A 10,355-nucleotide genomic window follows, 5' to 3' on the forward strand; every position below is an offset into this window, starting at 1 on the left:
AGGTAAAAACTAAGAAAATCTGAATAAACTATGGACTTCCATTAATAATAATGTATCAATGTTGGTTCATTCATTTTAGCAAACATACTGTAACATGTTAATAACAGAAAACTTGCATGCAGTAGTGTAGGGAACATTCTGTATTATCTTCTCAATTTTCCTTAAAGTCTAAAACATCTCTTAAAAAATAAAGCCTAAGTTTTAAAAATTAGTAATATAGTAAATACTGAATTTAAAAGAGAGACAGAGAAAGCTTTTTAGTGCCAGAAGCAAAGATGAAGCTTTAAGCTTGAGTGATAGACTCATAGACTACATCATGGGGCTGGGAGGGGAAGGGTTAGGGGGAATTACTGGACCAGAAGTAGGTCCCAGCAGCTAAAGGCAGGAGTTTCAATATGCTGTGATAGGAGACCTGGCCCTGGGCAGGTTCAAGGCAGGACCATGGCATCTAACCAGGAAGGGCAGCAAGACAGAAACCAGAAAAACTCTGCCCATGGGCAAAGGAAGCAACATGGAAAATTTTTCTCGTGGAATTCTGGGCTGAGGAGATAAAGATCTCTGGTGAAAAATCAAAGGCCCAGGCCTACACCTTGCTTAACTGCCATATGCAAATTTACACCAAACTTGTAATACAGGAATGGCTGACCTAAGACATTAGTTGAGGGAGGAATCATTTCTAGCATATGATTTTCAAAAAAGGCAAATGGGTTGGGATCTAGCATACAGTGCCTGGAACCTCACAGAAGATGTTAGCTATTCTTCTTTATTTTCTTTTTTTAAATAGATTTTATTTATTGGCTGCGTTGTGTCTTCCGTGGCTGTGCACGGGCTTTCTCTAGTTGCAGGGGGCTTCTCATTGCGGTGGCTTGCGGAACACAAGCTCCAGGCACGCAGTCTTCAGTAGTTGTGTCACATGGGCTCAGTAGTTGTGGTGCACGGGCTTAGTTGCTCCGCGGCATGTGGGACCTTCCCGGACCAGGGCTGGAACCCATGTCCCCTGCATTAGCAGGTGAATGCTTAACCACTGCGCCACCAGGGAAGCCCCAACTACTTTTCTTCTTATTACTCTATCTCTGTTACTATCTAAGAAGAGTGATAGGGACAATAAAACTAACGTATGATTTTGTATGTTCTAGAGCCTAATTTATTAATATTTGGATAGGGTAGATGTGGTATTAGGGAACATGGCCTTAGGAGCAGAAATGTTTGGTGCCAGCCATGAGTACCATCTTCCTAGGTGAGAGGAAGAAGTTTAAATTGCATCAGGAGAATTTTAAATTGTCTGGAGAAATTCAAATTTCTTGGTTCCCTGGGAAAACAAATAAAATGTCTTACTTAGTCTTTACTCATAGGTATAATTCCCAAAAAGAAGTTAATCTTCTCAACCCACACTGATCATTAGCACTTTTTTAAAAATTTATGTATTTTATTTATTTTTGGCTGCGTTGGGTTTTTGTTGTTGTGCGTGGGCTTTCTCTAGTTGAATTGAGCGGGGGCTACTCTTCATTGTGGTGCGCAGGCTTCTCATTGCGGTGGCTTCTCTTGCTGCGGCTTCTCTTGCTGCGGAGCACAGGCTCTAGGCACGCAGGCTTCAGTAGTTGTGGCACAAGGGCTTAGTTGCTCCGCGGCATGTGGGATCTTCCTGGACCGGGGCTCGAACCCATGTCCCCTGCAATGGCAGGCAGATTCTTAACCACTGCGCCATCAGGGAAGCCCCCCCACACTGATCATTTTTAAAATCTTTTTTAACATAAAATTGACACTATGTGTCCCAATCTTAGAGTTTGTGGTGCTCAGAGTATTACTAGTGAAAAATAGCACTGCTGCTCCAGTGCCCTAGGATTAAGGAAAGGTCGTGTGCAATACAAGTGTGTGAAAGGCCTTTGGGGAGCACCAGTTATCCTCTTCTGCTTCCACAGTCATCTGAACAACTGTGGTGACTGAGGAAGAGAGAAAGAAGGTGATCTAAACTAGAGTGGGAGCTTCCTGAGGGCAGACGCTATTCTACTTAGGAAAAGAAACAAATGCTTATATAGTATACAGTGCACGGGCTTTCTCTAGTTGCAGAGAAACTAGATGTGCAACTAGTTGTGCAACTAGAATAGTGCACTATTCTAAGCACTTTGCATATATCAACACATTTAGCCTCACAAACATCCCTATAACATAGGTACCATTTTCATTCCTATTTTACACATATGCAAACTGAGGCAAAAGGAAATTAAAGTAACTTGGCCCAAGGCCACACAACTAGGAAATGGTAGAACCAGGATTTGAGCCTAAACAGTACGTTTCCTCACCCCATGACCTTACCACTATGCTCTCCAGTTTTAAACACCAGCAGAGAAATATTCAGATCACTTCCATCTTCCCAACACCTACAACAGTGCCTAGTACACAGTTAGTGCTTTATAAATATTAGATGACTACAGATATGAACTCATTGCTTTCATTGTTCTTTGATCATTTCACACTGTATATACATATTTAGTTCAATGTCTCCAAATATTTTTATAATAAATCTGTAAAATCCATATGGATTTTCCTAGATTACCCTAGAATAATATCTACAGCTGCTCACCTGATTTAAACCAATGCTGTAAATATGACATATAATCTGTACTGGGTTTTCCTCACTGCCATCTTTTTTTTTTTTTTTTGCGGTACGTGGATCTCTCACTGTTGTGGCCCCTCTCGTTGCGGAGCACAGGCTCCGGACGCGCAGGCTCAGTGGCCATGGCTCACAGGCCTAGTTGCTCCGTGGCATGTGGGATCTTCCCGGACCGGGGCACGAACCCGTGTCCCCTGCATCGGCAGGCAGACTCTCAACCACTGCGCCACCAGGGAAGCCCCTCACTGCCGTCTTTTGAATTCACAAATGTCTAGAGACTACTAAAATCATAGGCTCATAAGATCAGAATGAAGCCCAGAAGTCATCTTGTCCACACTAACCTCCAAAACCATGCTTCAGTCTAAATCATGTGGTGCTTCCTTCTCTATTGAACATCTTCGATAATTATATTAAATATCTGTAACCATACTGAGCATAGGCAAAAATGCTGTATTATGTTCTTCCACAGTTCTTAAAGACTGGATTCTTTAAGGTCTGGGACTGTGTCTTTGCTATTTTTTTATTCCAAGCCCTTTAATATTGCCTGGAATTCAAGAGTCATTCAATATATCTTCATCCATTAATTCTCTTTCCAATCTCTGGGGAGACATAAATCAAGTTTACTCTTTCTTCTATGTGACAGTCCTTCAAATAAGTGAAGATATCTCCACCCAAAATTTTTTCTTTGAGCTAAACATGCCCACTTACTTCAATCATTTTTCCTCCAAGAAGGTAGTTTCAAGTTCCTGACTCTTTTCAGAGGCTGTATATGCCTCTTATCAGCTTTGTTGGGTCAATAGCCATTTTATTATTTGGGGCTCAGAACCAGAAATAGTGTGATTTGACTAGTATGATAGCCAGCCTCCAGGCTGATCCCTAATGAGCCCCATCATCTGGTATTCACACCCTCCTGTAGTCCCTCCCACATTGAATAGAACTGACCTGTGCGACCAACAGGATTGTGAAAGTGACAGTATGTGATTTCTGAGGCTAGGTTATAAAAGACATGGCAGCACCCACCTTACTCTCTTAAATCACTCGCTCTGGGGGAAGCTAGTAGCCATGTCATGAAGACACTCAAACAATTCTACGGGAAGGCTCACAAGAGAGGAACTGAGGCCTCCCACCACTCCTGTGAGTGAGCCATCCTAGTCAAGCCTTCAGATGGCGGCAACTCCAGCTAACATCCTGACTGCAACAGTATGAGAGGTATACCCTGAGAAAACCAAAATTCAAAAAGAGTCATGTACCAAAATGTTCACTGCAGCTCTATTTACAACAGCCTGGAGATGGAAACAACCTAAGCGCCCATCATTGGATGAATGGATAAAGAAGATGTGGCACATATATACAATGGAATATTACTTGGCCATAAAAAGAAATGAAATTGAGCTATTTGTAATGAGGTGGACAGACTAGAGTCTGTCATACAGAGTGAAGTAAGTCAGAAAGAGAAAGACAAATACCATATGCTAACACATATATATGGAATTTAGGGGGAAAAAATGTCATGAATAACCTAGGGGTAAGACAGGAATAAAGACACAGACCTACTGGAGAATGGACTTGAGGATATTGGGAGGGGGAAGGGTGAGCTGTGACAGGGCGAGAGAGAGGCATGGACATGTATACACTAACAAACGTAAGGTAGATAGCTAGTGGGAAGCAGCCGCATAGCACAGGGAGATCAGCTCGGTGCTTTGTGACCACCTGGAGGGGTGGGATAGGGAGGGTGGGAGGGAGGGAGATGCAAGAGGGAAGAGATATGGGAACATATGTATATGTATAACTGATTCACTTTGTTATAAAGCAGAAACTAACGCACCATTGTAAAGCAATTATACCCCAATAAAGATGTTTAAAAAAAAAAAAAAAAGATCAGCATTTAAGAACATCTCTTTGCACTTAGACTACATAACAGTGGGTATAAAGATACTTCTTAAAACTTGGAGAGATCTTGATCAAAGGGATGCATATTTTATCCTGTCTAGGACTTTGGCTAACAGCCATCAACTGTCAAGATCAGCATTTCCCAATGTTTCACTCTGAGAAAATCTAGTCCTGTGAAATGCTTCTAGAAAAAAACAAAGGGAGAAGATAAGTGTTTTTCTCTTCCTTTCTTCCTTCCTTCCTTCAAAACTGAATTCAAACTGTCTCAATAAGTAGACATTTGTTGACTTCACTGATAAAGTCTAGAGGTGGGGCAGGCAAGGTACAATGCGATCAGGCCTCAAGCTCCATTTCTGGATTCTGTTTATATCTGTGTGTTATATTCTTCCTCTTCTCTGCAAAATGACTGCAGCAGATCCAGCCCTCACATATACACATCACACTCTCCAGAGCATGAGAGAGGATCAGTGTTCTTAAACTCCACCACCCCGCCCCCCCACCACCAAAAGTTCTGAGACTTGCTTTTATTGGATCCTCTCAGGTCACAGGCTGTTTACCAAGCCAATCATTACGCAAGGGATAACATATACTGACTGGCTTACCCTAGATCGTATTTCCCTCTTTGGAGCCATAGATAGTATCAGCTTCCCTGGAATTCCAAGGCTGAAACAACAACACTACCAATGCTGTGGAAATAACTAACTGCTGTCCACTATAAATATATTTGGAAAATATTGACTTATACCTACTTCTTAATTCAAGTATAATCTTGAAAATGAAGACGACTCCAAACCTGGAGAATAAGCATTAACAAGAGACCAGTCCCATGAGATTTATCAGCATACCCCTAAAACTTAATATAAGGAACTGTTAGAACATAAGCCCCATTAGGAGAAAACTTTACCTGTTTTCTTTGCCCTGGTGCCATGAAGACTGCTTGACATACAGTAAGCGCTCAATAAATATTTGTGGAGTTAATGAAGGAACTGGTTTCTAATGAAGGGCCTTTGATCTGAACATCAGCAAACTTTGTTCTCAAAGGGAGGAAGGATCCATAAATCTCTAAGTTCCCCTTCTGAGGAAATGGGCATAAGAAGGAATGATTTTTCCAATTCTCCATGAGGTCTGGCTTTGCAGTTGCTGAGACATACCCTACTTTCCTTTACCTCCCTGTCTATCCTTACCAAAACACTCAAGTCAGCTGAGGGAAATTGGGTATCCATGTGTTCCTGCAACCTTAAAAAAGCCCATTTCATTACAATGTTCAATACACAGCCCTGTACAAGGAGGAATGTAAAGAGATAAAGAAAATACCAGGAACTATTTTTGTCCTTTAAAAAATGAACACTAAAAATATGGTGCTTTGGCAAGATTTTGAACTGCAGAGTCTCAAAGGCATGGGTTTGAATCCAGGTTCTGCTCTTTACTAATCATGTGACCTCAGGCAAATTAACCTCTCTGAACTTCAGTTTCCTCATCCGTAAAATGAGGATGATATCCTCGTCACTCAGCCAAATGTAATAACATGGCAAAATGCTTATTCTGGCATAGCAGACACAATAAATGATAGTTACTATCATTATTATTCTCATCATCTAAGAAACTTCAAATTGACTTAGTTGAATAGTTCATTTAACTCAACCATCTCTCTAGATGATGCTGAGGGTTAGTCTATAAGATATTGCTCTTGAAAGATTAGCATCTGCATAAACAGATCCTGAGAAATTATGCCCCAGGATAGACTATGTAGAGATAAAACTTATAGTTACTATATATGTAAACACTGAGGAATTTTAGATTTGTGTTTTCACCATTAGGAAGAAAAAGGTAGAAAAACAGGGTAGAAGCACTTTAAGTGGGCAAAGATGTCAGTAGGAAGCCCCAGACATGGAGCTCTGTGTGCTGTGGACCACAAACAGGCCTGCCTGCTTAGAGCAGAGATGTTGGTCCAGAATGTACTAGGATGAGGGCAATTAGACAGGTAACGAGGTGATGGATGGAAAATAAATTAAAAGTTATAGCTGATGATAAATGGTGATAATGTATATGCATCAATTTACCATTTCTCCCTGCTTTTTCCATCTACCTGGGGTCTCAAAGGTGAGCAACCTTCTTTCTGGAGGTGGATATGACAGACCATTTTGCAAGCACTTGAAGTCGTTCACGAAACACAAACACCTTGTGACCCGGAGCAGTCCCTTAGGATTGTGACTCACACTGCGAATCTGAGCAATGCTGTTGCTTAGGACCAAGCCAGAAACATCTGACTGCCCTACTTGATGAGTCCTTGGCATGCTAAGTTGGCAATAGGCCCTTCAAAGTTGTATCAATCAGAAAACGTGTAAGGTCTACATGGAAAAGGAAGTCTTTTGGAAAGGAAACAAGGCAGGGTATCTGAATACTACATTAAGATTTCCCTACTTCACTCTGTTTCTATTAGATGGGCTGGGATGAAGAAAGAGTGCTCAGGCCAACTTTCTAAGGCACCTGGTTGGCTAAAGGAGGCTATTTCGAACTCTAATCCCAAATTCCCACCAAGCCACCTTCCAACCTTGATTTGGTTTCCAAATCTACTGTGTTCCAGTCCCACTGTCAACTGGTAAAGACTTGATTACCACTAGATAGACTGACCAAGAGATTATACAGTTCCTGAGAGCAGGGAAGCGAGACTCTGGAACAGAGTCAGCTTTCAACAAACATGTTAAATACTGTGTGCCAATTACTCTGGTGGGCATATACCCATCAGACCTTGAGGCCTTTCCTGACCACCGTCCTAACCATCACCTCAACCCTCAGTAATTTCATCTTATCTTAATGCTGCAACTATTATTCGAATACAGTTTAAATACTGTAGACTGATGCCATTTATTTATTTATTTATTTTTGGCTGCATTGGGTCTTCGTTGCTGCGTGCGAGCTTTCTCTAGTTGCCGTGAGTGGGGGTTACGGGGGCTACTCTTGGTTGCGTGCATGGGCTTCTCATTGCGGTAGCTTCTCTTGTTGCAGAGCACGGGCTCTAGACGCAGGGGCTTCAGTAGTTGTGGCACGTGGGCTCAGCAGTTGTGGCTCACAGGCTCTAGAGCACAGGCTCAGTAGTTGTGGCGCACAGGCTTAGTTGCTCCGTGGCACGTGGGATCTTCCCGGACCAGGGCTCGAACCCATGTCCCCTGCATCGGCAGGCGGATTCTTAACCACTGCGCCACCAGGGAAGTCCAACTGATGCCATTTTTACTTCCAGCCCCAATTTCTCTTAAGTTCAGATCCATTTTTCCAACTACTACTATACATAAAAAATTTCTCCTTGACTGTTCCCAAAGTACTAACAACTCAAAATGTTTAAAACCAAATACTTTTTCTTCTTCCTCTTCCACCCACTCCAACCACAAGCCCACCTGAAATAACGAAAAACTGCTTATCTTCCATCTGTAACCACTATGTTTGTTAATACCATCATCATTAACACAGATACCTGAGCTAGAAATCCAAATTCCCCACTGACTCATTTCTCTTCCTGTACCCACATTCCATCTAATTAGTAACCAAGGACTGTTGGTGCTCTCTTCCAAATGACTCTTGAATTTATCCTCCCTTCTCCTTTCCTGCCAACACTGATTAATGTGACCCTCTTCATCTCAGGACTGGACTTTAAGACTTTAACTGCCTCTGGTTTCTCTCTTTTCCAATCATTCCTTTCCAATGATTACAATATAATCATTGCAATTTTCTGCTTAGCACCGTCAATGACTGTCCATCTAATATGGAGGTATCTCATAGTACTTCACTTGCCACTCAGACCATTTGCTTTCTAGCGCTCAGCAGCCCCTGCTGTTTCTCCCTGCTGCGTGCAGCCATTCCACCTCCACATAACAGACATCCACCTTCTAGGCCTGTGCTCACTAGCAGACCTTTGGCCTAAAAGTCTCTTCTCTCACTGCTGTTGTGGTGACGTTGTGTTGTTTTGAAGCTGAGCATGTCCTACAAACATTTCAAGGCCCAATCTCAGAATCCCTGATGCCAGCTAGAAGAAAGAATGGCTCTCTTCTCCATGGTTTCATAGATTGTTGCATTCCATTAGAATTCATCAAGGGTTGTGGTTAGATTCTGGCCATCTTTGTTACCCTAGCACCTAGCACAAGTAGGCACTCAGTAAATAATGGTGAATTGAACTGAACTGAATTTTAATAGCAACTGTAGCTCTACTTCCAGAAGTTCCTCTAGCAATATGGCCTAGACCTTATATTTAAAATTAGCCATTATTCTGACATGTTTTGCTTGTGTTTACAACTAAATACACCAAGAGTCCTGTATGGGTAGGGGTCATTCTCTGGCCAATATAAATGGTATTGTGAGCTTTATTAGTTACGCTGTTTGGAACTCCATTAACTTGCCTGATCTCAGAAAAAGCACAGGTAAAAAGGTTTTTTTAGAACAGCAACGATGCAGTTAACTTTGGCTGCCGTTGTTCCTTTCTGAACTATGCCTTCTGCATTCATAATTAACATCTCTGTTGCCATAGAGCACCTGGAACTGAAAAACAGTGTATAACTGAGACATGTATTAAATTCTAAATGGAGATGGCATGGCGATAATCTGTGAATAACAAACATTGAATTAATATTTCAATAAACAATTAAATTGTTCTTTTCCTTTTCTTGTCTTGAAATGTTTTAATTTTCCCCATTCACATAAAAAAGTAACAATTTATGCCATTCGAGGGATAACAAAGAAGCAACTGTCATTCACTACATGTGAACATCTTTGAGGAAAAAGTACTATCTTTAAAAATTTGTTCAGAATTGGTAATTTTATATTTACATCTATTTTCTGAATCACATTACTTTTTCTTTTACTGATTTTAGAGTTCGACATAATTAATTGTTGCTCTAACACCAGTTATTGATGAATGGCTATTGAGGTATCAATGTTCTCAAAAGGAGATGTCAATTTTTCATAATATCTGGGAAGACAGTGGTGCTGTGTATGCCCAGAGAATGAGGGACATTGTCTTGCTAAATCAGTTTGCAGTCAATGAGCTCATCAGCTAAATCTGATGGACTGACAGAGAAACCAAACATGAGGAAGGAACTATAATACACTGACTAAGACAGCATGTTGGTTTGCCCAGAGCAAGTCAGACAAGGTAGGGCATCCAGCCAAGTCCAGGGAATCGGGGCAGACTCCAAATGAGCTCGAGCTAACAAGACAATATCTCTTGTTTTCAACCCTGTGCAAATTATGAACACAAGAGGATGTGGCCATTGTGTTATGTTCCCCCAGGCACCACTCATTTAGCTGGGGCTTGAGCAGCTACATAATACTAAAGACAGACAGTAGACAGAGGACCCCAACCTTCATTCTGGGGCCAGATTTTAGAGGGACCCACAGTGAACCAGTAACCTATTAGTTCTCCTCATTGAGCCAAGTGTCTCCCACCCAAAAAGACACTCTGATTTAGAGCCTAGTCCTGGATCTGATTTGGACAAGTCCTTTAACCTGTGAATACCTCATTGTGGAAATAACTGTTGGGAAAAAAAAAAAAAATCCTGTCTAGCTTATATTAATTGTGAGATCCAATGACACAACATATTTAAGACATATTTACAACATATTCTTTGTAAACTCCAAAATGCTATGTAGAGGTAAGATAGAGTTGTGGTTAGGCATCTACCCAGAACACTGGCATTCTTCTTTCAATCCTGTACTTAGTACTGATTGAGCACCTACTGTTCTCAGTGACCCCAACAGACATAAATATCCTCCAGGAGCTTTCAGTCTAGCAGGGAGATTCTGACAACAAACACACAAACACAGTACACATTATACATTATAGAGTACGCCGGAAAGTGATAAGTGC

Source organism: Globicephala melas, chromosome 5 (assembly GCF_963455315.2).
Source record: "Globicephala melas chromosome 5, mGloMel1.2, whole genome shotgun sequence".
NCBI classification, from domain to species: Eukaryota; Metazoa; Chordata; class Mammalia; order Artiodactyla; family Delphinidae; genus Globicephala; species Globicephala melas.